Source organism: Sphaeramia orbicularis, chromosome 6, assembly GCF_902148855.1.
Source record: "Sphaeramia orbicularis chromosome 6, fSphaOr1.1, whole genome shotgun sequence".
Lineage (NCBI taxonomy): Eukaryota > Metazoa > Chordata > Actinopteri > Kurtiformes > Apogonidae > Sphaeramia > Sphaeramia orbicularis.
Genome location: NC_043962.1, coordinates 5363002 through 5382296, shown reverse-complemented (window position 1 = coordinate 5382296; position 19295 = coordinate 5363002). Strand labels below are relative to the sequence as shown.

At 39.6% G+C, this 19295-nt stretch overlaps 1 protein-coding gene across 1 annotated transcript in view; it reads left to right on the top strand.

Annotated features, from left to right (window-relative positions):
* The window catches only part of zfpm1 (zinc finger protein, FOG family member 1), a 140696-nt gene that overhangs the window by 7476 nt on the left and 113925 nt on the right, over positions 1–19295 (top strand). The window lies entirely within an intron of this gene.

Here is a 19295-nt window from a genome sequence, read left to right as displayed (position 1 = left end):
GGCTAATAGCTGCCATGTTTCCTGGGGAGTGTTGGGTTTGTGACTGCACATGTGAGAGGTTCTGGACTGTATTTGGTCAACAACAGCTGTATAACTGAGCAGGAAAAACACAACTTGAACACAAATTATATTTATGAAGTCTAGAAAGTACAGGGTGTCCCATAAGTCTCAATACATAGGAGACATAATACATATGGTTCTAACATGTATTTCTTCAATTCATGACCTTTACTGCAGCTAAACTCAACATATGAATAAAACTGGGGAATAAATAGGATTGTTGATGGACTCTGGTTGCTAATATTCTGATTACAGTGAACATTTTAATTGATATTTTGGTTTTTGGACTGTGGACACAAACATCACAAACTTCTAGCTAAAGCCTGCCCCCATCTGTTGATATTTGTAATCTTAACCATAGAAAAAATAATGTTTAAGCTCCTTTTTAAAGCCTCTAAACAAAATTCTTTTTCATTTTTTAATGACCATGGTGTGTTGTACTTCAGTGTGGCACAGCTGTGTGAATGGAATGCATTTGTGTTGCTTTTTCTTTTATCAGTTTTGCGACAAGGCCCAGGTCACGTGATTGTTTTATGGACGCACAATTGAGAGATTAATTCATTCTTTGTGAGCCAAAGTGAAATAACACACACACACACACACACACACACACACACACACACACACAACTATACACACAGACGCATTAAATTACACGCACACACACAACCCCCCCCCCCCCCCCCCCACACCACCACCACCACACACACACACACACACACACACACACACACAAACACACAGAAGAGTCATGCAGCGCCTTGGTGGCTTTCTCTTGTGTGTGTGTGTGTGTGTTTTTTCTCTCCACTCTTTGTTCTGCTTTTAGCTTGATGTGAACTTTCGATAAGCCGCAGGGCCTGATCTCCGGTGCAGATAGAGATCGCCAAGTGTGATTAGAGTTGTTATCAGGCCGGAGCAGGCAGGAGCCGAGGCTCCACCGCAATAACAACAGGCCCAGGCAGGAGCAGCCGGGGTCCGGACCCTGGCAATCAGTTCCAGCCCTAATGGGATTAATGTTGTTGTATAATTAGATGATAGGTGTGAATGCATTTCTTTTCTCTCTCAATCTTTTCTCACTCTCAGTCACTCAAGCCCCTCCTCCCTCATCTCTGTGCTCTCCTCCCTAACAAGCATTGTCATTGATTAATTTTAATTAAAATTAATACCACGTATTACTCATCCCAGATCCTGTGTAAGATAGCACAGACATGTTGGGAAATTTTAGCGTTCGTCGATGATTATCTCCAGGATATATTTTTTTCTGTTAAAATATTCTTTTCTGTTTAAAAAAAAGTGTGCAGTAAGCGGGAGGAGAAAAAGAGGAAAGTAGCAGCATCAGCAGGATGACTCGCACTGGGTTGATTCTACTGACAGATATTAAACTAGCTAGATGGTGACTGATTGGGTATTGGAAGCTAGCGATTCTCATGCTCTCAATCAGATAGCTCAAGTTGAGAGCTGCGTATGACTGCAGTCAGCCAGAGCCACAAGCAGATGCATGTAGAGTATGTGCCGAAATACTTGAGAACACCTGCAGATACAGAAACAGGCAAGTGCTTAATGAAAAGAGTGGAAGAAGATCTTTCACCTAAAGTACAGATAAACCTGTGTGTAAACATCCACCTGTAAAAACCCTTTTGCTCAAGTAAACAGAACTCTGAGCATTCTGTTGGTACTAGTTCTGTTTTTCTGTATTATCTTTTTTTTTAATGTATAACACTTTAACAGTGTAGTTTAGAATAGTATACTTAACATAAAAGCTCCAGTTTTCAGTCCTTTTTACTTTGTGGTCTACTCCATTTTCTTTTCTTTCTGCTGTTATTGTTATGTTATGTTATGGTATGTTATGTTATTCTCTAAGCTGTAATGTGTGTGTTTGTGTTGTATCTATATAGCAGTGCTGACAGGGAGTGTGTGTATATGTGTGTATGGTCAGATAGACCAAAGGGGGAAGTTGGCAGAGTTACAGAGGAAACACCGTTTGTGTTTGGTGTGTGGATGAGTTATTACTCCTTCCTGCTATTTACCCAGGGGACGGCCTTGTGTGAATTATGGTTCCCCAACTCAGCGTGGGTTGTAAACGGTTTCACCCTTGACCTACGAGCTGACGACTCCGTAGACGAGGGAGGACAGAACACATTACCTTGACCAACAGTAGCGTAATGTTCGCCCAAACTGTTTGCTCTGGATGTAATTACCACTCTGCCAGCTCCTCATAAGGACTTTGTTAAAGATGGCAGTGAGCATTGTTCAGGTGGAGTCTGATGGTCATCTGTGTCAGTGGTTTTCATCAACATGGACTCACTGGATGTAGATCGGGCTTAATCACAACAAAATTTGGGTTAAAATTAGCAAATCCGGACTTGAAAATAAGCAGTGCTCTGTCCAGGATTTTGTCCACCACTGTGACATGAAAGTACAGCCTCCAGCCATATGAAAAAGGCCTTCACTTGGTTTATTATGGATTGATTGACTATTAATATACTGTACAAACATCTGAAGGATTACTTCGCTACCTCATCCATTCAGTTCAATTTCAATTCAGTTCACAAACCCAGGGGGTAATTTAAAGGTACATGAAAAGCAGCATGATTACACAACACTTTTATACAACCAAAGAAATCTAAGAAAATAAAATTAAAAAAAGAAAACGATATGATTTATAAGAAGAAGAACACAGATGCACAATAAATAACATGCAAATGTATGAATAAGGTGGGTAAAGTGCAGACAGGATATGACAGAATGTAAACAGAAGCTGTGCATTACAGGACATTTTATATTTACAATTGTCATCATATAGGTAGTCATGAATAAATAAATGTAAATAACAGAAGAAGTTAAGTACTCAAAAAACAAAACAAAACTGAACAGTAGGAAAGAGTCCTTAAAGTGCAGAAAAAACTCAGCACCTGATTAATCAACCAATGTCATTCCATTCATTACCTCCCAAAAAAGCATTATGCTTTTCAAAAATTTATATCGAGTTTCGGGGCTATAATGGTTTTACCCCAAACGCCACTGGATCTGCCACCGTATTCCTTCATGTGAACATGATAACTAGGACAGATTTAGTTGGATTTCTTATCCCTTGATAACCAACATAGGGGACCCCTAGTGGAAGAACCCTATCGATTTCAGTCATCCAAATGGGGGCCCTTTAGTTGGAAGTCGGCAATAATAGGCCAACTGAGATCAAATTTGGCTCATATTGATCATCTTACAAATGTATTTTTTCTGTCTATCAACAAGAGTTCATATGGTGTTATTTTCATTCATTAGGTGGAGTTTTGTGGGAAAAATTGGTTCTCTGACCATTATTCTGCCACTATCAGGTCGATGTAGCTCAAACTGAGTTCATATTGATTGTCTAACAATTCTCGAGGATAGATTTATATATAGCAGAGGATTGGGGGGATTTGGGGGATACACCCTTGCTGTTGGCCCCCGACTGCCTAATTCTTGTTATTATTGACTTTATTAGGACCTCGATACTGAAAATTTAATCCTCAAAATCAGTATTTCCATTCTAATCAGTATTTCTATCTAATATGTAAAACAACCTATTTTTGCAGCTTAATCTCTTCACTAAAATCCATCCATTGCAACAATTCAATGCTTTTCAGTACATCCCAGTGGTATTAAGGCTACAAATATTAACCTATTCTTTCAACCATTTTGGTTGTTACCATAAAAAATTTACAGATACACACATCTTAGTCATCTATGTTGACTGAAGATCTGTTGTTTAGTTGTAAACGTCTGATTTGGATTTTGTTTCCCGCAAACCTGTCTTCTCAGGCTGTTCTTTCTCTCATGCGAAATCTAATCATGTTGAAAGTTGACAAAGCTGACTCTGTTTTCACTTGACACCATTGATTTTATGGACCTTTTTAATAGCACAAAACTGCTTTTTAAAAATTTCTGGATGGAAAAAAGTAGTCTCACAGGCAGCTAGCAACTAGCTAAGGCCAATGCCAACAATAAACAGTCACTACTGTGGCAATATTTACCCAGTGATTGGTACCAGATGTGATATGACAGACCTCTGGCAGTTGTTTCAGCTGCACCAGGCTGCTTTTCCATGTTCATCCTTGACATGACTAAATGTAGAAGTGGGAAGTTACTGAATATCGTTATCTAATTTAAGCATTTATTTTTCTCACACCTCTTTAGTTTTGCTCTCTTTGTTTAACACAAAACTCTATTCCTTCTACCCCTGACACGTTACTTGTGTTTTAATGCATGTGAGGTGAACTAAAATGGAGGAGACATAACAAGAAGAAAAAAAAAACAGCTTAAAAGATATAACAAGTAGAAAATGACATAACAAGATGAAAACCGCATAAAAGACGATCCAACACAGAAATGACGCAAAAGATGAAACAGACATGAAAAGGACACCGGAGCATGAAGAAAACCCATCTGATTAAATGACTAAATTCATACAAATAAATCAAAGCAGAACAAATGGTCATTTGTATTGCTCGGGGTAAAGCGGTTGTATTTCTTTGCCGATCGCTGTGGGCCACGTGGCTCTGATCTCTGGTCAGAATGACTGTGGACACTCAAAGGATTGTGTGTTTGTGCCGATATATCTGTGTGTGTGTGTTTGAGAGGGAGGGAGAGGGAGACAGTCAGTGTTATGACAAGGCCCCCCCAGCAGCAGTGATAAGACAGACCATTTGCTCCTACTGTGCTGAGCGTTCTGTTCCGGGGTGTTAAGGCAACCTGGGCAAACAACACCGCCTGACCTGCTTTTACAGCCACACACACACACACACACACACACACACACACACACACACACACACACACACACACACACACACACGTACTGACAATAAATGCAACAGTTGTTAGCTGCCAAGGCTGAATTCCCACATCACCAATATTAAACCAAACAGAAGACCAGGGGTCGAAGGTCACAGCTGCATAGCATGAAGAAAAAAAAATCTCTTTTTATAGATGCTACCCTTTAACCCCGTGTGCACCTGCTCCACGTTCAGCCCACCATGAGATGAACAAAAACCTCACACTGTCACACGGTGCCTTGTAGGTCAATGGGTCAATGATGTGATATGAATACATTTGTGTCCTTCTTTAGTTAAATATCAATGAGTTTAGATGTTAAAATAAACGTGCGAATTGTATTCATTCATTTTTGAGAACTTGGTTTAACATGTCAGGGAATTGAAACACTGCAAGTATTTATTAGTGAATAAAACATTTGGAATGTCTATGTTCTGACTATTATAGTTTATTTGGGGAATCTTATCAGTGTAGTTTGATATTTCTCAGTCTTTTGTCTTTACACCAATTTGACATTTACAGCCATATTAAACCTTAATTTTGAATGAAAATGGCCCTACTCTCTTTTCAAATGACATAAAATCAACATAAAATGTTTATTTAAACAACCCTGATGTTTGCATTTTGATTTGCTCATCATCCCAACTCTTATTCATCACTGACTCAAATACATATTTTTTTGTGTGGGTAGCAAACCATTTTTAAACAATTTTTGTCACTATCTCTACAAAAACTAAACAAATAATAGACTAATAGGAAACAAATGCTTGCAAACTGTGATATTTAAACCTTTCTTATTGCTTGGAATTAAAAAGGATTAATGCTTTTGCCAGTATGTTTATGTAACACAACAGAATAAATCTTGAACATGAAAAAAGATGCTTTGCTGGACCTCACAGAGTGCATAATGCACAGGGAAACAGACATGGCAGCTGATGATTATGTAAAGTAACACATGCATGTCTTTATAACTTTACTTTATTAGATTTGTTTTGTTTGGGGATAGAGCCTCACCTTGGGTTGTAAACGATGTACAGAAATGAGAAGGAAGGAAAGATAGAAGAATATGAGGGGTTAGAAGGAGGAAACGGGAAGGATAGGAGATGATAAGGACGTTTGGGCGTCCCACACAATGGCAGAAGAAAGAGGAGATGCTATAGGAGCCTCCTGGGAGCCACCTTAACAGAGGAGGTCTAGACCACCGGCTCCTGTCTCTGTCTGTCGCCACACAAACACACACAAACAATGCACTTTCATAGAAAAACAGCACAAACCCTTAGATCAGCACCTCCGGAGAGCAGGGATCATTTATGGTTTATCTTCAGGGGGTGATGTCATTACTTTCTGGGCTAGACACGATTCCTTATTTACTAATTAGATGTCCTTCTAATAATCACCTTCCAGTAACGTAACATCTGGACACTGAGCCCTGTTGTTGTTGTTGCAGTTCCCTCAACTCACCAACAGAGGATGATAAAAGTCATTAATAAGTAGTTGTCCTTTTAATTTGCCTGTTTATTATTTGATTACATGGAGGAATGTGAGGCCGACTAGGGCCATGCTGCTCAATGACGACTACTTCCCTCTCAGTGTGTGTGTCAGTATCTCTGTCTCTCTCTCTGTGTGTACATTATGAGTCATGTGAGCCAGTAGTGTTGCAGTGATCCGGGCCTTTGGATTGCTTTGTGCTTGTGTAAACCGTGGTGCTCTGGCTTCCCGACTGATAAGTGAACTGCCAATCAAACTCCTGTATATGTGTGAGTGTGTGTGCGTGTATGGCTGAGGAGGGTGTGTTGGTGTCTGGCCTTAACAGTATGGGCCACAGGTAAAGAAAAGCCTCATAGAATCCACTCAGAATTTACTGTGGTAATTATCACAATAAAAGTCAGTGTTTCTATACAGTTTAAAGGCTGATGTTTGTTCTTGAAGGAAAGTTGAACAAACCAGACAGTTGGATGAATATTTATTTCAATAATGATGATAGGCTTTGGATCAGGGGTGTCAAACATATGGCCTGTGGGTCAAAACCAGCCTGCTAAGGGTCTATTCCGGCCCATGGAATAAATTTGTGAAATGCAAAAATTACAGTGAAGATATTAACAGTCAAGTGTGTAAAAATCATTTTAGTTCAGGTATAGACCAGTGTGTTCTCCAGTAAAATATTACAGTATAATAGCAAACTATACAATGACAACTTCAAAATTTTCTCTTTGTTTTAGTGTAAAAAACAGGAAAATTACATGAAAATGTTTACGTTTACAAACTCTTCACAAAAAATTTGAATAACCTGAACAAATATAAACCATATGAAATGTCTTTGAAGAAGGAAACACAATTGTACCAATATTCTGCCTGTTACTAAATGTTTTGTGTGTTTGTAGATCCACTGTGATCTGTAAGTTATAATGGACTTATGTATATGATAAACTGAGGCATAATATTGGTAAAATTACACTTATTTTTCTAAGTAGATTCAGTTGAAGGATAGTTTTGTAGATGTGAGCATTTAAATAACGAATTCACTCTTCTTATTTTACTGGTTTGGCCTCTGGAAATCATATTGGGCTGAACGTGGCCCTTGAACTAAAATTAATTTGACAGCCCTGCTTTAGATGTTTTACTTGATGTACATAGATCTGAAAGAAATGAAAGAGACTCCTGCGAAGCACCACTAAATTACCAAATAATCTTTGAAAAGCTGTTCGGCTGATGAATGTTTATACCAAAATAGTCATGTGCTGTGTTTTGGACTCACTGACTCCATTGTCTCTCTGTTGGATATTGACATGCACAGTCATGTTGCCTTCGCTGCACCTTGTAAAGTTATTATATTTACTGTTTGCTCTGGAATGTCAAAAAATACATTAAGGGCAGTCGAAGTACACCATATTTTTCTGTACTGAAATAGTTTGAACAAGGATTGTTTCTTTTTTTCAAGCTTATGTCAAAGCCAAAATTTTTCTCTGCTACAGGCTTGAATAGTGATCAGCGTCAATAGGATGCTAATGTGATTAGTAAGACCAACTGTGTACTCTTTAAAAATAAACCAAGGTTCATGGGTTTATTTCCATCCTGCCTTCATGTGTTTTGGTTCAGTCTGTTAGGGAGGAAAACACATTTGTGCAATATCCTGACACATTGTTTCATCTTCTTTCTTGATGGAGACCCTGATAAAGCTTGAGTGATCTATATAACTAACTTTGTATAATCTTGCAGATTAATGAGGCAGTGTTGTAACATCATTTATTATGGGTGTGTTGATCTAATATAATTTAACAGCCCAGAGAGGCAGGAAGTCAGAGTGTAAACATGGCTCCAGTGTATAGACACAACAGCAGAGCACAACACAATGTCACAGTGATAGTGGGTTAAATAACTACGGTTGTAATGTTTTTTTAGAAGTTTATTATAATTCACGGGTTTTCCCATCAATGCCCTCACCCCTCCATTTCATTCTGGCCTGTTTTCTGATCCATAAGACCAGTGGTTATAAAAGTCCACACATCCCTTACTCCAGTAGACGTACAGATACCTGTGTAAAAGGAAAAGACTAAATGCACTTCTTATTTAGCTTCTTCACTGCTGTATTAGTGAGGATGTCCAAGATATGAAATGTCCTCGAAGTAGAAAAATGACCTGAACTGAACCTCAAGTCATATTGATATTATAACTATTACACCATAAAAATAGAATATTCTGAAGATGCTTAACTTTAACGTTAAAAGTCAAAACTCAAACGATTCTGAAACCTGTTCTCCACATTACATCTAGTTAACTAACAACAACAATGTCAGAAGTGCTGGCTTTTGTAACATAAAATAATAGAAACTAAACAAAATGGCTAAAATATGTACTACATCACAGTCAGACAACATACACGCACTTCATTTTGTTTCCATCTGGCACATAATTACCATTTGGTCAAGCCCTTTGAGTTGTTTACATATGTTTAACAACGGTGTTGTCTTCTCTGTGTGATATTGGAAATCAGTCATCATGTTGTGAAGATGGAAAATGATGGAAAATGAAAACAAATGCTAATTAATATGAAATGAGTAGTAGGAGTGAAAGTAATGTTAAAAAGTCATAACAATACTGACTTGTACTCTAATTCACACCTTTAGTTCTGACCCATTAGTTTTTTTCTTTCTATCTGTAGCCTCCTACCTCCAAACCTCTATCACCCCTTCTTTCATTCTATCTATCTGCCCCCCCCCCCCCCCCCCCCCCCCCCCCCCCCCCCCCCCTTCTCTTTCTCTCTCTCTCTTTCTGTCTCCAGCCAGACCCCTAGCCTTGGCGAACCAGGTCTTGGCGGTATGATAATGTGGAAAGTTGAACTGGCCCCATTACAGCGAGGCTGATGGTAGGGCTGATAAGGCCGTTGATAATGGGTGCAGATAGCGCTGACACAGCGGTCCAATAGCCTAGCCCTGCCCCCCCTCACCCTCCCAACCCCCCCCACCCCCCATTATCATTCCTGCCCACCGATGGGCTCCCAGAACGCTATCTCCTCTCCATTTCCACTCCTGCGACAGATAAGAATGGAAATACTGACTTCATAGCTGAGTGATTAAAGTGTCTGCCTTTCTTGATAATACACAGATAAATTATGTTTTTTTTCTTCCTCTTCTTCTCCTCTCCCTCTCTCTCTCTATCTAGAAAAGGGTGGGGTGCACCAGAAAGAAGAAAAACCCTCTCCTCTCCTCTTTTCATTTTTCTTCTCTTTTGTGGTTTTATTTTGAGGAGGGAGATGAAGTGCAGAGGGGGAGGAGGAGGGAGGGGGGATTGAGAGATTCTGTAGTGGTCATTCTATTGGACAATCGAGATGTGCAAGTGTATTTTATTTGCAGATCCCTTGGGTGAAAACAGCATGGACACACATATCACTGCAGAATGGCCATCAGTACTGGCCTTACTATACAGAAAACTTGTATTACAGGCTTTTCGAGTCATTATAAAGGCAACAAGAGTGGCTAGAGAAGGCGTGGGGGTGGGGTGGGGGGCAGACATAGAGATGGAGAGATATGAAGAGAGTAGGGGCAGACAGGCCTATTTGCAGCCCAGTGAACTCCCACTGCAGCTACAGCCGTTTCCAGGTTGACTTTTTATCACTGATCGCTCCAGTTTGATACCAGGAAAGATCCCTGATGGATATGCTCCCTGCATCCAAATCCTCTAACCCATTTGCTTTTTATCCCCCCCCCCCCTTTCAACCTGCCCCCTCCAACCCCACCACCACCAGCAGCAGCCTCTATCTCCCTCCCCTCTCTTATCTTTAGCTCTCCAGCTCTCCGTCTGTCCAACTTAACTTCTGTCCTCCTCCTCTCACTCTTTCCATGAGGAGAAATTCCCCTTGCGCACCATCAATCGTCCTCTTCATCCCTGATCACGATGCTGATGATGCTTTTTGCTTCCATTCGCAATGGCGTCTCTGACAGTTTGGTCTCAAAGAACAATGAAAAGTAAACAGGATAACTTTACAATCCCACAATGGTGGCACATACTGTCACATGACCAAAAGAACTGTTAAAATTAGAATTTGAGTCTGCAAATCCAAGGGTCATTACATTTACATTTTCTACGTTTGATCCAATTTTTTGGGATCCACGTTAGGACACTAAAGAACTTGGCAAGCGCGTCTGATGGAGTGTGGTCAGTTCAAGATAAATAAATGAACATTCAGCATCACACACATGTTGTTCATTGATCCAGAACCTACACCACCTCCTTCAGCTGCAAGTTAGTGAGTATTAGAAAACATAAAGCAGTAGGAGTTACACATAACAGAAATACAGCCATTTAAGAGCAGAGAGTAACAGTTTCTCTGTTCTTCTCACTGAAAGGGTCCCAGCTACTCCAACATAAAGCTAAACAACACATAACTTAGTAAACTGAATGGTAATCAATTAAAAACAGAACATACAAGAAAATAACATGACAAAAAGCTTTGCCTACATTCATAACTTGTTGATATATAAACTGGGACTTCCCCGACATGTCCACTTAGTACCTAGACCAGCCGAATAGCTTTTCAGAGATTATTTGATAAGTTGGTGCCTCTGTCATGTCTTTCAGATCTATGTACATCAAGTAAAATATCTAAAGCAGGGCTGTCAGTCATTTTAGTTCAGAGACCAAATACAGCAGAATTAGATCCAGGACCAGTAAAATAATAGCATAAAAACCTATGTGTATTTAATGACAGCTCTTAATTTTTCTCTGTTTTACTATAAAAAAGCAAAAAATTTAAATAACCTGAACAACTGGGTCATCATTTACACATGTGCATTACAACTTTGATATCACGGCAGATCTTCAAATACACAAAACTTTCAGTAACAGGCAGAATATTGTTACAATTCCACTTGTTTTTCTCAAGAAATTTCAGGTTGTTCATAGGTTATTTACATTTTTTGTGAAAGGATAGTTTTATGCCATTACTTTACTGGAACCAACCAGCTGGAGATCCTGACCTAGACTCTCTAGTGCAGTCAGATCTCTGCACCTCAATGCAATCTGCACTCAGACATCATTACATTTACAGTGTCAGCAAAACACATTACACAAACAGTAGGTCAAAGAGAACTAACTCAACAGTTCTCTCTCAACTCTAAAGACTCACAATAAATGGATTTAAATAAAGAGAAAATAGCTTCACTGTTTCTGTAGCCACATGAAAATACCAGACTTTTTTTTTTTTTTAGATAAAACTTTGACTTGACTTGACCTGCAAAGAAAATATCAATTTTTTTTTTTTTTTTTTCGCTTTTTCCTCTTTCCATGTCACTTTTTATAAGTTGGTTCAGAACAAACATTTTTCATTACCATAGCACCATATATATCTTGTAAGTATGAACTGTCATGTCAAATATTATTTCCAGCTCCGATAAATGCATTTTAGATTTGCTTGATGTGATTGTGGGAGTTCACAGTTCACACCACTTAAGTAGAGTAACTCATATACAGCACAGACACCACCAAAGAATCATTCAGTTAGTTTGCGTGAGAGCCTTTGTGGAAAATTTCACCTGAATAACAAACCGAGTTTTGGTATTACATTTCATTTAATGTTCTTGATTTTAATAATAAACTGAACTGTGGCATGTCTGACCTTTTACTCATTACTCTATGACATCAGAGGAGGAGGTGTGAAGAGTCTGACATCCTGTCTGCATGAGTGATTGTGATGTTTTTGATAAAAATATTGATAAAAGATTTAACCGCCACAGATGCCACATCTAGCCTACTTCTCATGTATTTTAGTATACTTAAGCATATATTTTTGTGAATCTGTGCATTTTAATGTCTTTTTTTGGGTATTATAGTATATTTCGGGTAGATTTTAGTGCAATAATTATGTATTTTAGTGTATTCTTTTGTGTATTTTTGTGCATGTTGGTGTGAAATAACTGACACCCACTGGACTGTTATTTATGTGAATGTAAGGTCTGAAATTCGACCACGGATTCCTTGAAAGACATCTTGAAAAGTCATAAATGTGCCCCCTCAAAACTTTAGATACCTCGATGAGGCCACAGTGTTTGGACCGTGTATTGTCATTAGGTCATAGGTCGGTCCGTCATGTCCTGGTCGTGGTACCGGGTCGGGCCCTCGTCCCTCCGCTGAACCCGGCGAGTTTTGCTTCTCCAGCAGCGCGCAGCGGGACGGAACAACATGCTGTTTGTCCGGGCCACACTAGCTGACCTTGATAGATTAGACCCAGAGAGGCTTTTCTGTCTGACACAGAGCAATGATAAGTCTGTGTGTGAAATAGTTTTTCCTCTTCTCAGAAATATGGCTGCAGCGTTAGCTAGGACAGGATTGTGTATGTGAGTCTGGTTTGTGTGTGTCATCTCCTTCTACCAACCAATCTTCCTGTCTGTGTCTGCTAATAAGCAACTCCCCTCCCACCTCAACTGATCGCCTATCTAAATATATTTTCTCTTCCAGCCCACAGACTGGTTTATGTGACCAGGTCTATCTCTTAAACCAGCGTACACACTCCTCCTGCTGCTGTTTCATGTACAGACTGGAGGAGGATGCAGAAAATCAGCATAAAGGTTAATTTGATACCAAAACCTGACTTTACTTTTTAAGGGCAGTGCTCTTTTTTTCTATGTCCTGCAAGTCCACAAAGAGCAGGGAGTGGAAGGCTGAGAAAGAAAGAAAGAAAGAAAATAGAAGAAAAAAAAAACGAAACTGTGATAAAAAGCCCAGATAAGAGAATGACTGTGTTGTGTAGGAGTTGATATCAATGTTATCTATCTCTCTTTTTTCACTCTGTGAGCCCTTCTGTTGTTTTTAGCCCTTATCTTACTGCACCAAAATGCCAGGAACAAAAAGGGGAGAAAGAAAGAAATTACCGTGCGGATTATTCATGGGGGTTGGCTGATAAAATGTTGATGCTGAAATTAAGACCAATAGATGGAGGCCTTTTTCTTCTCTCTGCAAGTGTTTCTCAAAATGATACTTGTTTTTTTTTTTTTTTATGTGTGTGTGTGTGTGTGTGTAAAGGTTTGTGCATTGTGTGCAAGCTGCGCGTTGATAATTTCATGCAGTTGCTTGCTATTAGCAGATTAGACCTCATTTAACTCTTTATGCCCTTCCTGACACCAATTCATTACATGCACACCCTCGGTCTTCACACACACACATTCTGGTGGGCCCAGATAAGGCCAGACCTCAATCTGTCGCTAATAGAGAGGCACAAACCGACCAACAGCGGACAGGTTTGAGTTTCCACAGCGACAGGCCGCCGTGTTGCCGCCGCAGCCACCGCCACCACCATCGTGAACTAGGGCGGCGGGGACAGGGGGGCCCGCAATTGGCCGCTTTGTGGCAGCGGGAGTCGTCCGGTGGCGTCCCAGCTGAAAACATGAAGACAGGCAGGTCAGCAGCTTGACCCCACTTTACATCTGAATCCCTAATTGCTCCCATGTTAAATACAATAGCTCTGAATTCCCAGTGGAATGACTGTGTGTGTGTAGACATGCAGTGTTGTAGGAGCTGGAGAAAGCATATCCTCTCCTGTGTGCAGCCTTTATTATACATAACACTTTGATTCATCTGTTTATTAAGGACTTTACATGATGAAGAATCATGAAAGTGCAGAATACTTTCCCATGAAAACTAGTTACACCAGGGGCGACTCACATTCATCCTCCAAAAAAAATGTACAGCTGCTCATTGTTCAGAAATAGTAATGTATTTATCATCATCTGTAGTTTGTTGTTCCTTTGGATCTACAGCTAAAAAGAATTTCCTCACAGTCTAAGTTCTACTCAACCTTCACTTCAGTTTCTGTCAACAAGAACAAAATCAGATGGAAGTAGATGGTTAAAAAAAGTGACTTGAAAAGTGACTTTAAAAAAAAAAAAGTATAAGGAACAGCCTGTATTTTACTCAGCTCATAGATTTTTGTAACTACTGAAACTTGTTCAGATATTTTGTTAAAACTAACTTTATCATGGTTCATTAAGTAAAAGTTGTTTATTTATCCAGGTACAGACAAATAAAATCACCCACACCTGACGCCCTGACCCACAACTGATGCCAGTAAGATCTTCTTCCTGTTTGCCCTCTTCCCCATCATTACCGCCACCATCCTCCTCCCCTTTTTCCCCTTTTCCCTCCGTTTCCCACCTCTCCGCGCCCCCTCCCTATCACTCGGCTTTGCCAAGTCCACATCGTCGGTAACGAGGGTGTAGTTTCTTAACATTCATCATCGCTGAACTCTGAAACTTTATCAGCTCCGGAGAGCGGCGCCACAGCCCCGGCCCCGGCTTTCTCAGCTCTCAGATAGGGCCGATAACGCACTGATAGATTACAGCAGATTGTTTTACTTCAGGGGACACTGCTGCTGCTGCTAATACTAATACACAGACAAGGAGGCTCGCTGGTGATAGAAGGGGGAGGCGGAGGGCGAAAGGGGGCAAAGAGGCACAAAGAGGTAAGGGCAGAAGGACCGCGATGAGCTGGAGGAAATTACAGCTGGTGTCCCTTATACCTGCACAATCATTAGGGAAAAGTGTGGTTTGGAATGACGCACAGAGGAGGCACGAGTATACACATACTTTACTGAAGCTCAAGTACAGATACTTGTCTAAAAAAGACTGTGGGTAACAGTAGAAGTACTGATCCAGCTTCTGTACTGCAGAAAGTGAAAGTATCCAGTCTTTGAAATGTCCTCAGAGTATAAAAGTCCAGTCTCCATTTCATGCTTCATCCTGTTCTGTCATTTTTGTTTCGTTGCATCTTTGACAGCATTTTTGAGATTTTCTTTTGTCTTTGGTGACATTTTCATCTTATGTCTTTTATGTAATTTCTTCTCTTGTTTTTTTTTTCTTTATCTTATTTGGTCCCTTAAAAAGTTATGGTCTGTGTCTTTTTAAAAAAAAATTTTAATAGGGTTTTTGTTTTGAATTGGCATCTTGCTATTTTATTTTATTATAGGGTGTCTGCGGATCATTGAAAACTCAGAAAAAGTCTTAAAAAGTTTTAAATTTGTCCTAAATTAATGTTTTTAAGACCATTAGGGGGTCTACCGTATTTTGTTTCAATATGTATGAATGTGATGACTTCTGGCTCTAAAGTGACCACAGATTGTTAAAGTTTTGTCCTTATTTCTCCTTAAAGGTCATAACTCATTTTTAAATCTGACACTCAAAGGTCTTTTAAAAACCCACAGACACAATAAATTATATTTTAAAATATTTTTTCTGTAAATCTTTGTACAGAATTAGTCAAATGTGTAATTAGTGTTGATCATTTTATCCTAACGGAAATGGGAATGAATGGAGCCTCTAACAGTCATTCACGGGTGGAGGTGTCCAGGTATGAGGTTGAACATCAGTAACACAAACAATATTCATGGACAAATAGAAATGTAACATTATTGGATTGAAACATGGTTCAACACAATAACTATGAGGCCAGTTGGACTCTCTGAAATTTGACCAAATACACTTTGAAAAATGTCGTAAAAAATCCAAATTTGGCTTTGTCAAACTTGTAGAGTCTGATTTACATCTTATTCTTTGTTATGTTTGTTGTGTGTGATGTACGGAGATTGCACCAAGATATTCTATGTGTTTTTACGTAATGATGCAAAATAGAAGTAAAAATTCTCCTTAAATGCATTAAAACTGGGCTGTTAAAATAAGAAATGCAGATAACTGAATATGCCCAAGGTTAAAATCCTGAAAGTGATTGAACATTTAGTAGTTTTGAGCAGAGGTGAAGTAGCTTAAGAGATTTATGCAGAAAAAAATCCCAGAATAAATATTGATATATGATGATTTTATTTCAGTTTTTAGTGCATGTACATTTTTGGCCTCAGAGGGTAGTAAATTAGCAGGATGCACAAGGGTTAATTTGTAGAAAAGCCTTACCTATCGTGTTGAGCACTTTAGGTGCACAGTCTGACTTACGGAGAGGTAACTTGAGCCTGGGGAGGGAGGGGGGTGGAGGGTAGAGCGCCAGGTGACCTACGGTTAAAAACAGGGTCAAGTGTGAAACACAAGGACCACTTTCCCTCCGTCTCTGTCTCACTCTCCCTCTGAGCGAATGAGTGTGATGAGACAGACGGCGCTTAATAACACACCTCTCTAAAAGCAGATCCTTATCTCAGCGCCAATAACCTAATAAAATCTAACCTCAGAAAATAAGAAATATAACCTAATAAAATATCATTCCAAAGACATTAAATTAATGGTTTATCATTCTTTATTTCAGCTCATTAATCTTCCTACAGTATTCTCTCACTTCAGTTATGGATTCTTCCAGTTGGTTTCTACAGGTGTACTTCATCATGATAAAAAGGGCAGAACCGTTAACTATAGAAAATGGCTCCAAAATATCAAGCAACGCTGACACGAATGAGAAATGGCTTTGGGAGCGTTGGCGTAAGAGAACAGTCACTTGCGTCCTCTGTTGATTTAATTTTGGGATGAAGAAATGTAGTATAAAACAGTCCATTTTGTTGGTCCGTCCCTCCCTCTCTCTGCCGGCCTCGGTGTGTTGCGTTGGTATCAAAGTTCTCATCGGCCGCCAACTCCGCGGCCCGTCCGTCCCCATGAACACATCGACAGCCTCTATCTGTCAGCCAATCAGCCCATCAGGCCTCAAAGTCCCCCCCCGATTACAATACAGTAGATAAGAGAGGCGGTTTACAAAAGCAGCAGTGCAAATGATTGATAAAGAATTAGTTGTTAGTGGACTAATGATCAGTTGGCCTTTACAAATGGGTCACATCTTTACATTCTATTTTCTGTTTGTGAAAAAACACAGAAACTGGGCGTTTATATCCACTTGGTTCATGTGTTTCCAGCTGGAAGGCTGCCAATTACTGGTAGTTTAACCAGGTCATATCTAGAGTTTACTGATCACTCAACTGTCACATCCAACAGTTACCAAGTGAAGATTTGAGATGTTTAGCTTGATCTTAAAGTCTCTCAAGACCCTGTTTCATCACACGTTTGAACTAAACACTTGGTCAATGGACGAGCCAGTGCAGGAACTGGAAATAGTTACAAGAAATTGATTTTTTATTGTCAATAAAGATAAATGGTTTCAAAAACTTACATTACATGATGGTTCCTCTCAAAATGGGACATTCTGGTACAAACTTATGCTTGAACTGGGTCTTAAAATAGTTCAAAGATGCTAATACTAGTTTATTTTTTTTTCCCCAAACAGGACTCCACCACTATTTGTGTTTTTTAGATTTGGATCTTGATTTCACCATTGTGTAAAATATGTCTTGTTTTTTTTTCTTCCTGTTTGATTTACTGAAGGTTGTGTTAAACGAGGAGGGATCTACTTTTATGCTTTATATTTTTCCCCAGATCTTTTAACCATCAAACTGTACCTCAAAATGAACTCAAATTTTTCATTTTCTACACATTTCCATCCACTTCTATTATATTAATATTAAGAGACAGCTCATAATGGTTTACCATTTAGATGTGGTTTTTCATACATCAGTTGTTGATTGAGATATAATTATGAAATATTTTTCTGATATCTACATTGTTGCCCATAAAGTTGGAATAATTTTGTTTTCAGACACATTCCTCTTTTTATTCCTATTTAATTACTTGTGACCGTGTGCACTGGTTACATACTGAATCCCAGTTACACTTCATCTATCAAGAATAAATCGTATTGTCACAACCATTTCATGAGAAGAGATAAAAATATTTTATTTCAACCTCATAAGTAACGGTGTATGTACAACAAAAGAGCATATGATCACTTAATCTCAAATTATTTGTTGTTTCCTGAGTAATTTGTAGGGTTCAAGGTGGATAAAGGAAGTTGAACTTGGATTTAACCTTTGACATACTGTGCACTTCCATGTATGAATATGCAGAACACTGAGAGGAACATCCATGGAGCTCATGAAAAAAGTGTTTTTGACAGCTGTCTCTTTTTTATTATACATCATCATCTCCTATATCCAATCTTTGACTCACATACACACACAGACACACAGAGAAAGCGACATGGTTCTCATTTCTTAAGTGCACAAAAGAGGAATCAAAATGTGCAAAAGAGAGAATGGGGGGAACCATTGTGATTGTGACAAAGTTCATGAGCGTATAATGGCAGTTAATGCGTGGCGGGGCGCGGGCAGCTTTGTTCGGCAAAGTGCCGAGCTCTTAATAGAATCTGATAGATAGACGCCTGTCTCCTCAGGCCTGGTGGGGGGGTGGGGAGGGGGGGGGTTCCACTCATCAAGCCAATACACTCCCTCTCTGTCTCTCACACACACTCCTCTCCTTGTCTTACTGTCATTCTATGAAGGAATAATTTGTCAATAATTGGCCGTGTCATTCTCGTCAAGACGGTTTGATAAAGCACCAGCTCTTCGGGGCCGGGCCGGAGAATATCTCAAAAAACGGGGGAAAGCGGAGGAAAAGGCAGCATGTGGCAGCAGATCTGAGGCAGCGATAGGGCCATTAAGCGCTTTAGAAGTATTTTAGCTGAATTCACACAAAGCAAAAATAGATAAATAAATAATGAAAGAGGAAAAAGTGGAACGTCAACTGTCAGAGAAGTGATACAGACTTTAAGAAATCATTTGGGAGGGTAAAAGATAAAAGATTATCCCTCTTTTCTGCCAACTTATTGCCTCCTCAGCCATCGCTGAGCCTAATTCGCTTACTCAAGCAATCATGCGGACATGCCGTGTCCCTGCATGTGTGTGTGTTTGTGTGCATAGCAGTGCTACGTCGCCTTCAAAGTGCTGCTGGGAAGTGCTTATAGCAGCAGCAGTATGGGTAAACTTCTGCATGTGTGTGTGCGGTGTATGTTTCTTGTGTGAATGTGATCCACATCACTCAGCAGTGTATGGCATCCATTATCTGCTCCACTGTAAGGGGCAGGAATTTTCCAGAGATATCCCAGAATGCTTATTATCT